Raw genomic sequence first — 15,589 nt, forward strand, 5'->3', positions numbered from 1 at the left:
TCCTTATACCCACAGAGAAGTGTAGTCTTCGCCCCTCATCAAGGAAACTTCTTTTTGCAACAGACAGAGACCAGTACAGAAAAACCACAACCAATCAAAATGCAGAGTCGTGAAGCCCAGTCCCAAGGGATGCATTCACAAAACACTGCCACACCTAAGGCTCAGGGAACATCGCAGGAGTGGAAAGGTTGTAAGAGCAAGAGGATCAGAGTTTCCCGTGAGATTGTATCTTCTTGTTATATCAGAAGCTACATCCATAAATTCTCATCAACATGATCACCCAAATGTGAATTGAACAGTGATTACCCCAGTGAACATGCCAAACCAAATAGAGAAAACCCACAGGGCCTCATCTGTAAACAAAGAACTATAAGCAACAAGGAAAGCTGAGAACAGGAGAATTATCCTTCTCCAGAGAAGAGCACATCAATTGGTTGTCCAGTGCCAAATTGTCAGCCTTGAAAACATGCATACAAGTAGAATTATATGGACTGAAAACTTTATATTTGGAATACATATATATGTATATATTTTTAATGAATATATATGTATACATATTCATGAAATAACTAATGAAAAAGAAGACCATGAATCTAAAGGAGAGTGGGGAGGGATATATGAGAGGGTTTGGGAGGAGGAAGGGGAAGGGATAAATGTCACAAATTATAATCTCAAAAATAAGATGTATGTATTATATAACACATATGGCTAAATCATAATGAATGAATTGAAGGTCTTAGAGTAATACTTAACATAGTTATTTCTTTGAAGAGGAGCAAAATGAGACAAAGAGAAGGAAAGAGAAATGGATTTATTTTCCATAACTGTGTAGTCGGAACAAGCTGTACTCACATTTATGTATCTTGTGTTGACCTCTGAAAACTAGCTCACGCTCATGTTCCTGTGAAATGGGATAATGGCGATGTCCTTCTAGTCAAGGTTCCAGCAAAGATTTGAGAATGAAGAAAATGAAAACTGACACAAAACTAAACAGGAATGTGAGACAGAAAGTGGCGCATGTTCTAGGAACCCTTGACCTCTGTTCAGCAGAGATGTTCGGGAACTGTCTGTTTCCCAGGGTGAGTTGAACCCCAGCAGTTTCTTATTTCACAGATAAAACTTTTTGTAATCCATGCTTCCAAGGATGGACAGTAAAACTGGCAATAGTCCACAACTCGCCTCCCAAACCCCAATGTTAGAAGCTCATAGGCAACCCAGAAAAAGGACAGGAACAGGTCTCCACGGATGGATGAGTAGTCTGGGTTTACAGAATGGTGACTTCAAAGACGTCAAGTTAGGCTGAAAGTCCTGATGATACCCATTTCAGTGTATTTAAAAAGTGTAGAGTACTTCTAAATGTTAATCCTAACATCTCTGCATTCAGAGATGTGTACCATATTTAACTGCCAGAAAAGTTAGACTGTGTCCAAAGTCTGTATCTGGAGAAATAAATGGTATTAGGTTTCCAGACTAGTTTACTCTTTCTATAGACTGTAAAAGCAAGATGGTGTATTGCTTCTTGCTTCAATATCACTGTGGCTTTATCAAAATATGAAAGAGGGAAGACTAGAATTTGTGCTTCTAAAGGGGATTTCCAAAAAGTATTCCAATTAAAAAAAAATCCACGTGTCTACAAAACACATACAATAGTGAATACAGTCTACCCAGTTTCCAGAAGCAATGAGGGGCAAAGCCCTGCAGTTTTCTAGATGGGATGTAAAAAATACGCTCGACATGACTTAAATCATGACAGATAGAAAACAGAATATCACAACTGGCTTTTTAAAAAATATACTTATGAACTTCATGGTTCCAGTAATATTTACTGATGAAAGAACTCTTCTTTTTCTTTTTGCAATGATCCACAAAATTATGTCCAATTTATCCACAGAATGGTATAACTGAGGCAAGCCACCTTAAACTGGCTTCTCCTGACCATTCATTCTCTAGCCTATCCTCCACATCGCTTTGCTTGTGGCCAATGAGTTGATTCCAAAGCAGTCAATAGGTTAACTTCTTACCCATTCCAATTTGTTCAAATGCTCTTTTTTTTTTTTTAAATTCTTTCTGTAAACAAAAGGCCATTCTTCCCTCATTTTGTTTTTGTGTGCTCCTTTGGACTAGTTTCCAAGAATAAAATAACTGATCATATGAAAAAAAAAAATAGAAGAGTTGCTCTTAGCATCCTTTGTATAAAACTCTAAGAGGCTGGCAATGTTCCACAGTTAGCAACCCTGACGCTGTAGCTTCCACATGGCACTTTGACTGTTCCTTGGCCAAAGACATCACTGCACATGCCCACTAGCAATTTTAGATGTGAAAGATTATAGCTCCAGAAGAAAGTGTTATTTTCTTGTTATTGTTGGGAATTTTTCCATGCTATAGAAGTGGCAGAAGCAGTGAGAACTGGTGAAAATTCATTCAGTGTAATGGGCCTTTCTAGCTCGCTTTAATGATGTTGAGCTATATATACTTATTCTGGGAGTTTACGGAGAAGTATTTTTTGGAACTATTTCTTGGGGGAACTTTAATTACCATCAATGTATAAAAATAAATAACAGAATTTATGGCCAGATGGCATGATTGGTGGTTCTTTTTCAGAAAAACAGTTTTTAAAACACCCGTATCTGTCTTACATGGGAATACTGCAAAGCCGTCTGTTTACAGCGCTTCGCACTTAAAAGTCTGAGTTTCATCTCCATTGATGCTGAGGCCTAAAGCATTCCCTCAAAAGGAAATAAAAATAAAGTGGCTTCCTTCCCCTTGGAGGACACAGTGAAGAAACAACCAGGGGCCAGGAGGCAGAGCCACAGCCGACACAGGCTCTCAGACACCTGGAGGTCAAGCGTCCTAGTCTTCAGAACCTCAGGAAAACTTGTTTCTATTTATAAAGCAAGATATAAAACTGCAAAGTCAAGCAAGGTGCGCCACGGTCTTCCCTCAGGTTTTGTTCACTGATAGACTGATTTTGCTTACACTGAAAAAAAAAAAAAAAACCCTGCAAAAAATCGCCCAGAAAGAGGCTGGTCCTGCTTTTATTTGGATTTTTCAATATATGGCTGCCTATTTGCCTGCCATTTCCAACATCCTATCCTGTCCATGAAGTAGGGAGCTTGAAGATTTAAGACATTTAGCCAGACAACAATCATACAAGAAATCCCTTCAGGCAGTAACAACTAAAACATTTCTATACAAATATGTACGTCTACACCCTTTCAACCTCTTCCCACCCCATCTTAGAATCTTGTTTGATTTTATTAGTTCATTTGGTGCTCAGGAAAGGAAACCCCTAAATTACCCGACAAAACAAAGTATCTTCATAATAAATATGTGGAAGATGGTGACTGTTCCACACAGTCACTATTCTGTAACAGTACATTGCTTGTCTAGTTCGTAGGGTAGATTTTTAAATTTTTTTCACCATTAAAAATAATTACAGTTGTGTTAGTCAGCTTGATTTAATCAGTTCACAATGTACACTATATCAAAGCATTATATTGTATTATATATGTGTGTGTGTATACATACATACACACACACACACACACACACACACACATATATATATATATGTCCATTTGAAGCATTTTAGAGCATGTAATCTAACACGAGACTTCTTTTTCTTTCTTACTCACTGGCCCTTAGCAACACTAACGAGAGCTAGGTAAAGCTTATAAACAAAGAATTTACTTGGGATATAGTAGATAAAGGTTCTGAACTTCAGCAAAGAAGACCACAGGCACAAATGGCTCTGGGCTGTCAGCATTTGCCTTTTGCTCTTGCAGTTAGTTATATAGGTTTTCACGTCTCTCCATTTGCACACGAGAAGTTGCAAGGGACCAGGAAACTACTGTTCTTGGATTTAAATCCCACCCTACAATCCATAGAAATTAATAGACGACAAATGAGGTTGTCAACAGTTAGGGCTTTTCACATGTCGTTCCTCCTCTCCCCCCCTCCATCCCCACCCCCTCCCAGTCTCCTTCCCCCCACATCCAGTCCCCTCTTCCCCTCCTCCTTCCCCTGTCTTCTTTCACTTCCTTTTCTTTTTATTTCTTCACCCCTACTTTTTTCAACACATTCTCCAAATCTCCTTTCCTGGCTTAGCTCTTGCTTGTTCCAGACCAGAGTTAAGACAACCTGAGGCACTCCACATAACCCCCCCGAGAGGGGGTGGCTTAAGAAAGGGGTTTCCCTAAATCAGCTGCCAGGAGCACATATGCCTGTCCCACCCACGTTCCCTCCTCCGGGAACACCCACTACCCAGGCCTCACACTACATTACCAAAACTACACAACTCCCACTTCAGAACAGCAGAGCCTCGCAGACAACGGCACAACACACCACCCCCTACAGAATTTCTTCTGGAAACAGCGCTGACCAGGCAGCCTCCCCTCCCCACAGCCTGCTTCTCTAGCCTCCGAGGACAAGCCATGGCCCTCGGGGTAGTCTCTCCAGGCAAGGATTCATTTTGGTTGTGAAGGGCGAGTCAGGGGAAGGGAGGCCCGTACCCCTGGCAGTTTTTGCGAACACAGAGGCGAGCTCAGACTGCTTGGTAAAGTGTGCCTGGACCTCTGGCCACAACCCCAGCACTCCAATCCGCCGCCAGGACCTTCACATTTGGGGGTTCCAAGTTTCAATACTCCCTGAGACTCAGGTAAAGAGCAGCTAGGAAATAAAGAGGGAGGGCTACAACTCCCAAGCCTCCTTCAGTGCTGTCCCTCCGGAATTAAGCTCGGGACTCCGTGGGGGTTGTTTTCTGCGCGGGAGAAGGGGAGCCGAGCTGGACGGGGAATTGGAAAGGAGTAGGGTGTGGTGACTCCTTGAGGGTAGAGAAAGGGAGAATTAAAGCCCCTTGCTGTACTCTGCTGCCCTAAACCCAGCGGGAGAGTCCTGAGGCAGTGGGCCCGCCTGCTGCTTGGTCATCAACGACTGCGGTCGCCCTCGGAGCACGCTGCGCGCAAACACGCCCCAGAAAACCATCACAACCTGTCACGCCCGCCCTGCTGCCCCAGGCCTCAGACAAGAGGGAGAAACTTGTTCCGGGGCGCAGCAGGAGCCAGGCTTCCCAACAGGGACAATGTCTAAGGCTGAAACAAGAGTAAGAACGAAATAGCAGGACTAACAGCCTTCTTCCTCCTCCCCGCTAGCAGCACACTGCTGTTTTTCCACCAGTCCGCTAATATTTACAGTCGCTGGAGGCTAAACCCTGCTGGGGTTGGTGCCCTAGGCAGAGAAGCCAGGAATACGCAGAGGAGAGCTGTGGACTAGAGGACCCACAAGAAACCAGGGTCCCGGCCTCCATTTGCGGGGTCTCGGTGTCCGCCGGCCTTACCTGTGGATGCAGTTTCCATGGCGACGGGCGGCGACCGGGCGGGGCCGGAGCACAGTTCCCGCGGCGACACTACCCCATCTCCGGCGCCGGACCCCCAGGCGGGCTCCCCATCCTGACGCGCCGGCCTGGCCCCTTTCGGCAGCGCCGCTTCGTCCTCCCCCTCCCCCCGGGCCCCGAACCACTGGGACCCGGGGCTAGCCAAAGGCAGCGGCTCATCTTGCAGATCCGGCGGTGCAGCCATGGCTGGCTGGCGGTGCCCCCGGCTGGGCGACGGCGGCGGCGGCGGCTTGGCAAGGCCGGGGTACGGTGGCTAGGGGCGCGGGCGCTCCCTGCTGCTGTCCCCACCGGGACTCTGGGCTCCGGGGAAGCTGCAGAATCTCCGCGCCGCCGTCGCTGCCTCTGCTGCAACTCGGGCCGAGCCGCGGCTGCTGCTCTGGGCGCTTCGGCTCCTCCTTCTCCCCCTCCTCTTCCTCCGGGGCCCCGGGGCGGCCGCCGCCTGCGCTCCTCCCCTGCTCCAGAGGCTGCTTACTGTGCGGGCGCCGCTTCGCTACTCCCAAGCCTGTTATTACGCAGGTGAAAATGGCCTGCTAGGTCGAGTCCTCCCGAGTGCACGTCAGCCCCGGGCCTGCTAATGGCAGGCTCTGATTAAGGGATGTGCCAAACCCACTTGACTCTGCCCTTTATCTGGGGAAAAATACAAGGAGAGGACCAGCAGGTACTGCCGGCAGCTTGACTGATGAGGCAAGAAGTTAAAGCCAGGCTGGAGTCCTGGGACTCTTGGAGAGCAAGGGAGGCTGGGGGATCTTAGGACCACCCGTTCTGAGGGTGACCTGAGTCTGGTGCAGAAAGGACACTGGTCTGAGCGGAGACCTGATGAAGATAGATGTCAGTGGCAAGTGAAGACAGGAATCTGCAACGTGGAGGTTAAACCCTCCATCCTTAAGTTTCCAGAATAGGTCCAAACAAACAAGCCTTAACAATAACAAAATAGAGTACAGGAATGGGCCATCAGGAGAAACGCCACAAAAAAACTTTCCAGACCTGTCCCAAGTACCACTGAAAGCAAACAGGATGCTACCAGGCCAGCAGAAGCAGCTGCGGCTCCTTTTGGAAACACTCGGCGCAAAGCTGTACAAACCACAGGCTGTCTTGGGCAGTCTGCTATATTGGAGAAATGACATTCCTAGAAATTGCTGCTGCTCTTTCCCCTTACTGTACTCTCCGATACAACGGAAGATACTTAATGAAGTGGAGAGGTGACTCACCTACATGTGTTATTCCCGCGTTTAGACCTATCTTTTCAAACAAGCCATATTTTACTGGTTCCTAAACTGTAATATGATGCGCGCCTTTTAAGTCTTAGCTTAAGTTCAACACCAGAGGAGTATAGTTATCTGTTGGCCCTACTCTGAAGGAGGTGGTGGGTACCTGTGCTGCACTGTGAAGCGAGGTTGTGGAGGGTTCTCGGCTACCATTAGCTTCACACCTGTCTGTGGGCTTAAAGGGCAGAGTCGGCACCATTTGGGTGCTCCTAAAAATGATGAAAATAAAAATTTCCAATTCAGACTAATCTTTTGTTGTACTAGGTACAACAATGTTCGAAAGAGAAAATTTGGCGGGGATCTGACATTCATCAAAGTTTTACATTATTGGTATATTGAAGATAGAGTTACTGAGACTGGAGAGATGGCTCGGTGGTTAAGAATTCTTACTGCTTTTCCAGAGGACCAGAGTTTGGTTTCCAGCACCCACATCTGACAGCTCACAATCGCCTATAACTCCAGTCTCTCTCTCTCTCTCTCTCTCTCTCTCTCTCTCTCTCTCTCTCTCTCTCTCTCTCACACACACACACACACACACACACACACACACACACACAAATAAATCTTTGGTTTCTATGGAATATGTCCATTATCTTCATTATGATGGTGGCTTCACAGTGTATTCATCTGTCAAAAATCAAGTTGTCGTGTGTCTATGTGTGACTCAATGTATATCAGTTAGTTATCCTAATAAAGCTATAAAAATTATCTCCTCCTACAACAATAAATTCTTGGTTATCCTGAGTCATCATAGTGTTTTTTTAATCTATGAGAAAGTAAGTACCTACTTAAAATATTAAGTTGAAAAGGCTGATTTCACTGCTGTTTTTCCAAGAAGTTTAATGTAATCAAGCATCTGGGCAGGCACTTGAAAGTATCATTCCAATCTTTTGTTTAGATTGCCTTAAAGTATCATGAATTTCAGGTAGGAATTTCCTCACAGTTTCATTATTAATGCAAAGAACATGGAAAGTTTAAATGATACAAATTTACATGGCTACTAAGGAGAATTGAATTGTGATAATATGGTGAGGAAGACAGATATTCTGTTTCTCTGAGAAACACTGAAGAAAGGCATCACTCAAAAAATTGACAAACTGTGCAAACCTCTTTGTATCCTTATGATTAAATAGATATGGGGATATGATTCTAATTATTTTCCACATTTCATCAGCCACCAATCAATACTCTCATTCGAGGATATACGGAGAAAATAGACAGTTAAGTCTATTTATGTTTTACTCATTACAGGAAACAGATAATTTCGTTTCAGTAGATTATTCTGAAAAAAAATACATGGTGTGCTGATGGTGTAGCTCAGAGGCATAGTTCTTGTCTAGGATGTGTGAGGCTCTGGGATCAATCCCCAGCAAGGCGGGGTGGAGAGACAGGGACAGAGAGAAACAGATTATTTAAAAAGGTATGCATCATGTTTCAACTGAGCAATCTTCCCAATTGTCTTTACTTACTAGACTCAACATGTGAATTGATACAAGTTGTCTATGGGGAAAGAAATATTCGAGTTTATGTTGTGATTTAAGAAGATTCATATTGTTATCGTGTTATATGTGCATCCCTCTGAGCTAATGGACCTTCACTGATTTGAAGACTTACAGACATAACGCATAGTGAGTGATGGGCTTGCAGGACTCACATAGTCACTACAAGTCATGAATTGCTCTAAAATGCTTTTGAGATAAAGAAAATGGGGCTGGAACTTTGAAGACATTCTCAGCATTTTAAGACAACTCGGAGGAGTTGAGTCTTTGGTTCTTGTTGTTGTCGTTGTTGTTGTTTTGTGTGGTTTGTTTTGTGCCCCCCCACACACACACACAAAAAAGGAATCAGGTGAGGAACATTTAGCTTTACTTCTGAACGTCAACCAAACCTTATACTGTGGAGGATATGGGGGCATATGGAGAGAATGTTATAACATTTTCTACACCTATTATCCCTCCATCTCAGTTTCCTTGACCACAAACCGAAGATTTTAGAAGTACCTCTGTGTTGTTTTTTGATTAAATCTCAGTCATTCAATTTTACCAATAAAGACTTGGGAGCCAGATGTTGGGGAGAAAGCCTGCCAGCTCAGAGGGACAGAGAAAGCACCGACTCACCTTCCTCCTCCACTGACATCCAAGAGAGCTTTTTCCTACACTGTCTCAAACAAAACTCTTCAACTGAATGTCCCTCCCTTCTACTTCCTGTGCACCTCTCTGTCCATCCTCCTGACTTCCTCTTACTCTCTATGGTTTTTTTCCTGTCAATTGGTTGCTTGCTCTGGCTCTTAATTTATGCTTGACTTTATTTAATCCTGTTTACAGTTGAATTAAAGGTGTGTGCTAGGGCTGAGCTATACCACAGCTAGAAACAGGTTTTTCTAGTAAATAACAGAATCTCGGGGTTCACAGTGTGATCAAATAACCTGCAACACCTCTGTGTAGGGTTTAGGGTCAACTTAATAGTTGTATATTTTCAGGGTGTTTAATATTTAACATACTAAATTATTTCTAAGAAATGTCTTCCAAGACTAAAGCTGGCCATAATTTTAGGTATTTTCAGCAAATCAGGTGAAGCGTGTTCAGTGATTATTGGAGTCAAGACAGTGAAGGACTATACTGTTGCTATTTGTAACTCCTGTATTCTGGGTTTTTTTTTTTTTAATTTGTAGTTTGGTGTTTTTGTTGTTGTTTGGTTTTTTTTTTTTCTGTTTTTAGCATGGGATTGAACCTACAGCTTTTCACATGCTAGACCAGCATTCCATCATGAAGCCACATCCCAGCAATAATTCCTGTATTCTAAACAGTAAGCTTAATTCAAAAGTAAGTCTCAAAGGTTCCTCAAGGAGTTAGAGCAACACGCGCCAATGAATATATGGGCAACACATATTGGACTTAGTGTATTTTTCTTTCTTTTCTTTTTGAGCATGTGGGGGCAGGGGTGGGGATGGAGTGAGGGGGGAGAGTGAAAGGGTGGCCTTGGAAGAAAGGGAAGCAAGTGTGATTGGGGTGTATTGTATGAAATTCCCAAATAATTGATAAAAATATTACATTGAGGGAAAACTAATTTCTTTAAAAAAATAAATAAAAAGCCTGGGTGGTGGTGGTGCTCGCCTTTAATCTGAGCACTCAGGAGGCAGAGCCAGGAGGATCTCTGTGAGTTCAAGGCCAGCCTGGTCTACAGAGCGAGATTCAGGACAGGCACCAAAACTACAAAAAGAAACCCTGTCTCAAAAAAAAACCCAAAATAAATAAATAAATAAAATTTAAAATAAATAAAAATTTTAAAAGAGTTAGATCACACACACACACACACACACACACACACACACACACACACTTCAACATGGAATAGCTTGTTGTTTCAGAAGTGGACAACAGGATCCACTGGCTGATATGTGATGAATGTTTGGGGTGCTGTACAAAGAAAGTATTATGGGCCATAATCACATTCTATAGGAGAGAGGTTCCAGAAGAAGAATGACCCATGGCCGCAGCTAGGCAAGGGAACAGGAAGGCGATGTGTGCCGTGTATTCCTTCTGCCCTTGTTTAAGCTCAGCATCACCCAGGCCACAGACCCTCCTTAAAGCCCTCTTGGAGAAAGATGCTATGGTGGAGCCACTCTCTCTGGCTCAGTAAGGTGCAGGTCTCACAAGAAGACAGCCTAGTGCCTCGTATCTCCAAAACCATTGTATTGTGTTGGTTCGGGATTTAATTTGTCTAGGTAACTCCCAGATCATTTTGCAGCATAATTTTTACTTTTGGATAATATATGGAAGCTACTGAATTTGATATGAAAAATATTCTCCATTTACTGCTGCAGGGAAACAATATTTAGGTTGACGTTAAAACGGTGCCCAAGAGACACCCCAGCTCTCCTCAACGCCACACAGCACTTTTGGAACAAAAACATCAGGCTTTTCTGTCAACGGGAAGTGGCCACTAGGATTTCAGGTGACATAAAGTGTGGATGCTTCCAGTGTCCTCAGAAGGAATGGGAGGAGGCGCACTTACCGCTTTCCATCACATCTAGGTTTTCTATTCATTTGTACACTTAAGCAAAGCAAAGTTCTTTCACTTATAACATTTCCAGGGGTCATTTTTGAAGTATTGAGTCCATATTCCATTTCTTTTTTATCAGTTACTACTAGCCCATTATATGGAGATCCTTGAACTTACCCACTCACTCATCATATGATCCAGGCTATTTCCAGCTTTGAATTATTACAAATAATGCTTCTAAGAATGTTTGTGTATGCATTTTGATCTGTTTTCATTTATCTTTGTTGTAAAACAGTGTTTTGAGCAAAAACGTGAGATAAGAGATATATAACCTGAATTTCCCATGCTCTAAAGAGAATAAAAAATTTTAAAGACATTCTGTGCTTAAGAAGCAGTCGGAGCACACCTAACAAGGTAAATTGTCGAATTGTTTGTTCTTTATAATGTATATATGCATATAGATTGCACTTAATACTTACATACTTTTTATTTCTAGTTTGGTGAAAAAATATATGGTTTCTCATCCTGGTTTTACTTTTTAACCTATTTGATGCCCTGTGAATTAGGTTTTCTATGAACCTCTTGGTAACTATCTTTCTTGTTTTAGTTTTATGGAGATTTGACTCACTAAAACAAACACTTTAGTATATAATTCAGTGGTTTTTTAGAATCTTCTTAGAATTTTGCAGCCATTATAACAAGAAATTTAAACCATTTCATCAGGCCATACAGAAACCCCATATTCAGCCATTCCCCACCCCACCCGACACCAAGACCAATCCCAGGAAATTGTCAATTATGTTCTTTGTTTCATAGATTCACTTATTCTGAGAATTTCATATAAATAGAATCAGACACCATATGGACTTTTGTATCTGATTTTTTTCTGCTTTTCATAACATTTTCAGTGATCACTTATGTTGTGGCATGTCTATATTTCATTCCCTTTTTATTAATGAATAAAATACTGAGGTGTGGATATACCTCTCTTTTATTATCCATTGGTCATATAACTTAGATTATTTTCACTTTGTAGTTATTACAAATAACATTTCTATGAAAAGGTTTGTGTACAAGGGTTTGTCTATATGTTTTAATTTCCTTTGGATGCAGAATAGTGATTAGAATTGTCGAAACAGAAAGTGACTCTGTTTAATCTTATGGGAAAACTGCCAGACTATTTTCTGAGGCAACAGCACCATTTTAAAATGTCATTGCTGGAGGCCACTCCAGCCAGAGAAGTAGGTAGGCTAATGCAGCGCCTCACTTCTCTGTCCTCTCCTCCAAACCTGATCCCTCGGTCTCATCCCACCTCTGGAGCAGACCACCTACTTTGGCCTCCTGTTCCTCCTGTCTCTACCTCCAGCAGATCACACAGATCTTCTCCTCCAATCTTCCTCCCCACTCCTGTCAGCCCAGCCCCCAGCACCAGTAGGCTTTCTCTGGGACCCCAGCAGCCAAGCCTGTCAGAGAAGCAAGTTGGCCAGCAGACAGGTAGGCAAGTTTGGAAAGTCCATTCCCCCTCCTCTCCTCCAAACCCAATGTCCCCCATCTCATCCTCAGCTCTGTAGCAGACTACCTGTCATGGCTTCTTCTCACTCTCTGTCCCCTATTCCCAAGGGACTAAACAGATCTTAGTGGAACATCCTGCTGTCCTCCCTCCTATGAACCCCCTCAGAGCCCCCTCCTATCCCATCCCCATTCCTAAGAGTCAGCTCCCAATACCTAGAAATACATTTTACCCAGAACCCCCCAATGGTCACACCCATCAAAATCCCTAAAGATTTCCTACCAGGTAACACACTCCTAAGAACCAGAAAAGGCAATAGAAATCAAATGACAAAACAGCTGTCCAACAAAGACAAGACCAGATATCAGCACCTAGAATCACAGTCTTCCTGAACCCAGATGCCTAAGTGCCAGTGTAAAAATGCAATCAATAACAGACAAGACAATATGTCTCCACTAGAGTCCAGCAACCCAACAAAAGTAGGCCCTGGGTATTGGAACATAGCTGAACCACAAGAAAAAGACCTAAAGGAGCCTTTGTGAGTATGATAGAGGTCATTAAAGAGGAAATGAATAAATTCCTTAGAGGCCTATGAAAACACAAACAGGAAAGAAGGAAATGAAGAAAACAGTTCAAGACCTGAAAGTGGAAATAGAATCATGACAATTCTAATTGAGAGAAATCTGGAAATGAAAATTTTAGGAGTTTGAACAGGAACCTTAGAGGTAAGCCTCATCAATGAAATACAAGAGATGGAAGAGAGAATTTCAGGCATTGAAGACAAGAGAGAAGACATAGATATCTTGGTCAAAGAAAATGCTAAATTAAAACAAAAAATCCTGGCACAAAATGTCCAGGGAATCTGGGACACTATGGAAAGACCAAATCTAAGAATAATTAGAACGGAAGATGGAGAAGAAACTGGGACAAAGGAAGGCACAGAAATATTTTTAACAAAATCATAGAAGAAAATTTCCCAAACCTAAAGAAGGAGATGTCAGGGTACAAGAAGCATACAGAATCCAAATAGACTGGACCAGAAAAAAAATTTTCCTCTGCACATAATAAGCATACAGAACAAATTAAGAATTTTAAAAGCTTCAATGGAAAAAGATAAAGTAACATATAAAAGCAGACCTATTACAACAACACCTAACTTTTCAATGGAGACTTTAAAAGCCGGAAGGGCTTGGACAGATGCTCTGTAGACTTTAAGAGAACACAAATGCCAGCCCAGACTACTAAACCCAGCAAAACTTTGAATCACAATAGACGGAGAAATTAAGATATCCCATGATAAGCCAAATTTTAGCAATATCTATCTACAAATCCAGCCCTACAGAAGGCTCTAGAAGGGAAACTCCAACCTAAAAAGTTAACCACATCCAAGAAAGCATAAGAGGGGAAACATACACACAACTACAACAAAAGTAACAGGAACCAAACAGTGCTCATTGATTTATCTCTCAATATCAACAGTCTCAACTCCCCAGTAAAAAGACACAGACTAACACAATGGATTTGAAAACAGTATCCATCTTTTTGCTGCATACAAGAAACACACCTTAACATCAGTGATAGACATCCCCTCTGGGTAAAAGGATGGAAAAAGAGATTCCAATCAAAAGAACCTAAGAAGCAAGCTGGTGTAGCCATTTTAATATCTGATAAAACAAACTCCAAATAAAAACTACTCAGAAGAGATAGAGGAGGGCACTTCATAGTCATAAAAAAAACCCACCATCTACCCACCAAACACAAGGTCATCCAAGTTCATTCACCACTTTAATCGAATATTGACCCTCACACACTGATAGTGGGAGACATCAATATCCCACTCTCACCAATAGACAGGTCATCCAGACAGAAACTAAACAGAAAAATGCTGACGCTAACAGACTTTATAAACCAATGGACCTAACAGATATTTACAGACTGTTTCTCCCAAACACAAAGAAATTGTACCTTCTTCTCAGCACTTCACCCAGTGCTCTCCAAAACTGACCATGTACTTGGAAACAAAGTAAATCTCAACAGATTCCAAGAAAATTTAAATAACACCCTGTATCCTATCTGGCCACCAGGGATTAAAACTGGATATCAACAACAGCAGAAAGCTTCCAAACTCACATAAACTGAACAGCTCACTGTTGAATGAAAATACGGGTCAAGGCAAGAAGGAAATTAAGAACGTTATAGCACTGAATGAAAATGAAAATACAACATACCTAAACTTATAGGACATAATAAAGGCAGTTCTAAGAGGCAACTTCATAGCACTAAATGCCTACATGTAAAAAGGAGAAGAGGAGGAGGAACAGGAGGAGGAGGAGGAGGAGGAACAGGAGGAGGAGGAGAAGGAGGAGGAAGAAATGTGGAGAGAGCTCATACAAGTATCTTAACAGTACACCTGAAAGCTCTAGAACAAAAAGAAGAAATCACACCCAAAATGAGTAGTAGGCAAGAGATAATCAAATTCAGGGCTGAAATCAATAAAACATAAACAAAGAGCATGATACAAAGAATCAATGAAACAAGGAGTTGGTTCTTTGAAAAAAAAGTCAGTAAGATTGACAAACCCTTATCCAAATTAACTAAAAGTCAGAAAGAATATTCAAATTAACAAAATTAGAAACAAAAAGAGGGAAGTAAAAGACACAGAGGAAATTCAGAGAATCATAAGAACATACTTAAAAAATCTGTACTCCATCAATTGGAAAATCTAAAGAAAATGGGTAATTTTCTCAAAACATATGACTTACAAAGTTAACTCAAGATCAGAAAAGAAATTTAAATAGACCTATAACCTTCAGTGAAATAGAAGCAGTTATTAAAATGTCTCACAACCAAAAAACCCACCAAAAAACAAACAAACAAACAAAAAACTTGCAGGGTCAGGTGGTTTGAGTGCACAGAATTCTACCAAACTTTCAAAGAAAAATTAACATCAATATTGTCAAATTATTCCCCAAAATAGAAACAGAAGGAACATTGATCAATTCGTTTCATGAGGCCACAGTTACCCTGATACTCAAAATACATAAAAACCCAACAAAAAAAGAGAATTTCAGACTGATTTCCCTTATGAACATAGATGCAAGAATTCCCAGTAATAAAATATTTGCAAACCAAATCCAAGAACATATCAAAAGAATCATCCACCATGATCAAGAAGCAAGGGTGATCCAACATATGTAAATCAATACATGTAATCCACTATATAAACAAACTGAAAGAAAAAAATGATCAACTCATTAGATGCAGAAAGGCCTTTGATAAAATCCAGCACCATTTATGATAAAATTCTTGGAGAGACTAGAGATAAAGGGACATACCTCAACATAACAAAGGAAGTATAAAGCAAGCCCATAGCCAACATCAACTTAAATGGAGAGAAACCCAAAGCAATTCCACTAAAAT

The sequence above is a fragment of the Peromyscus eremicus genome, chromosome 14, assembly GCF_949786415.1.
Source record: "Peromyscus eremicus chromosome 14, PerEre_H2_v1, whole genome shotgun sequence".
In the NCBI taxonomy this organism is placed as follows: Eukaryota; Metazoa; Chordata; class Mammalia; order Rodentia; family Cricetidae; genus Peromyscus; species Peromyscus eremicus.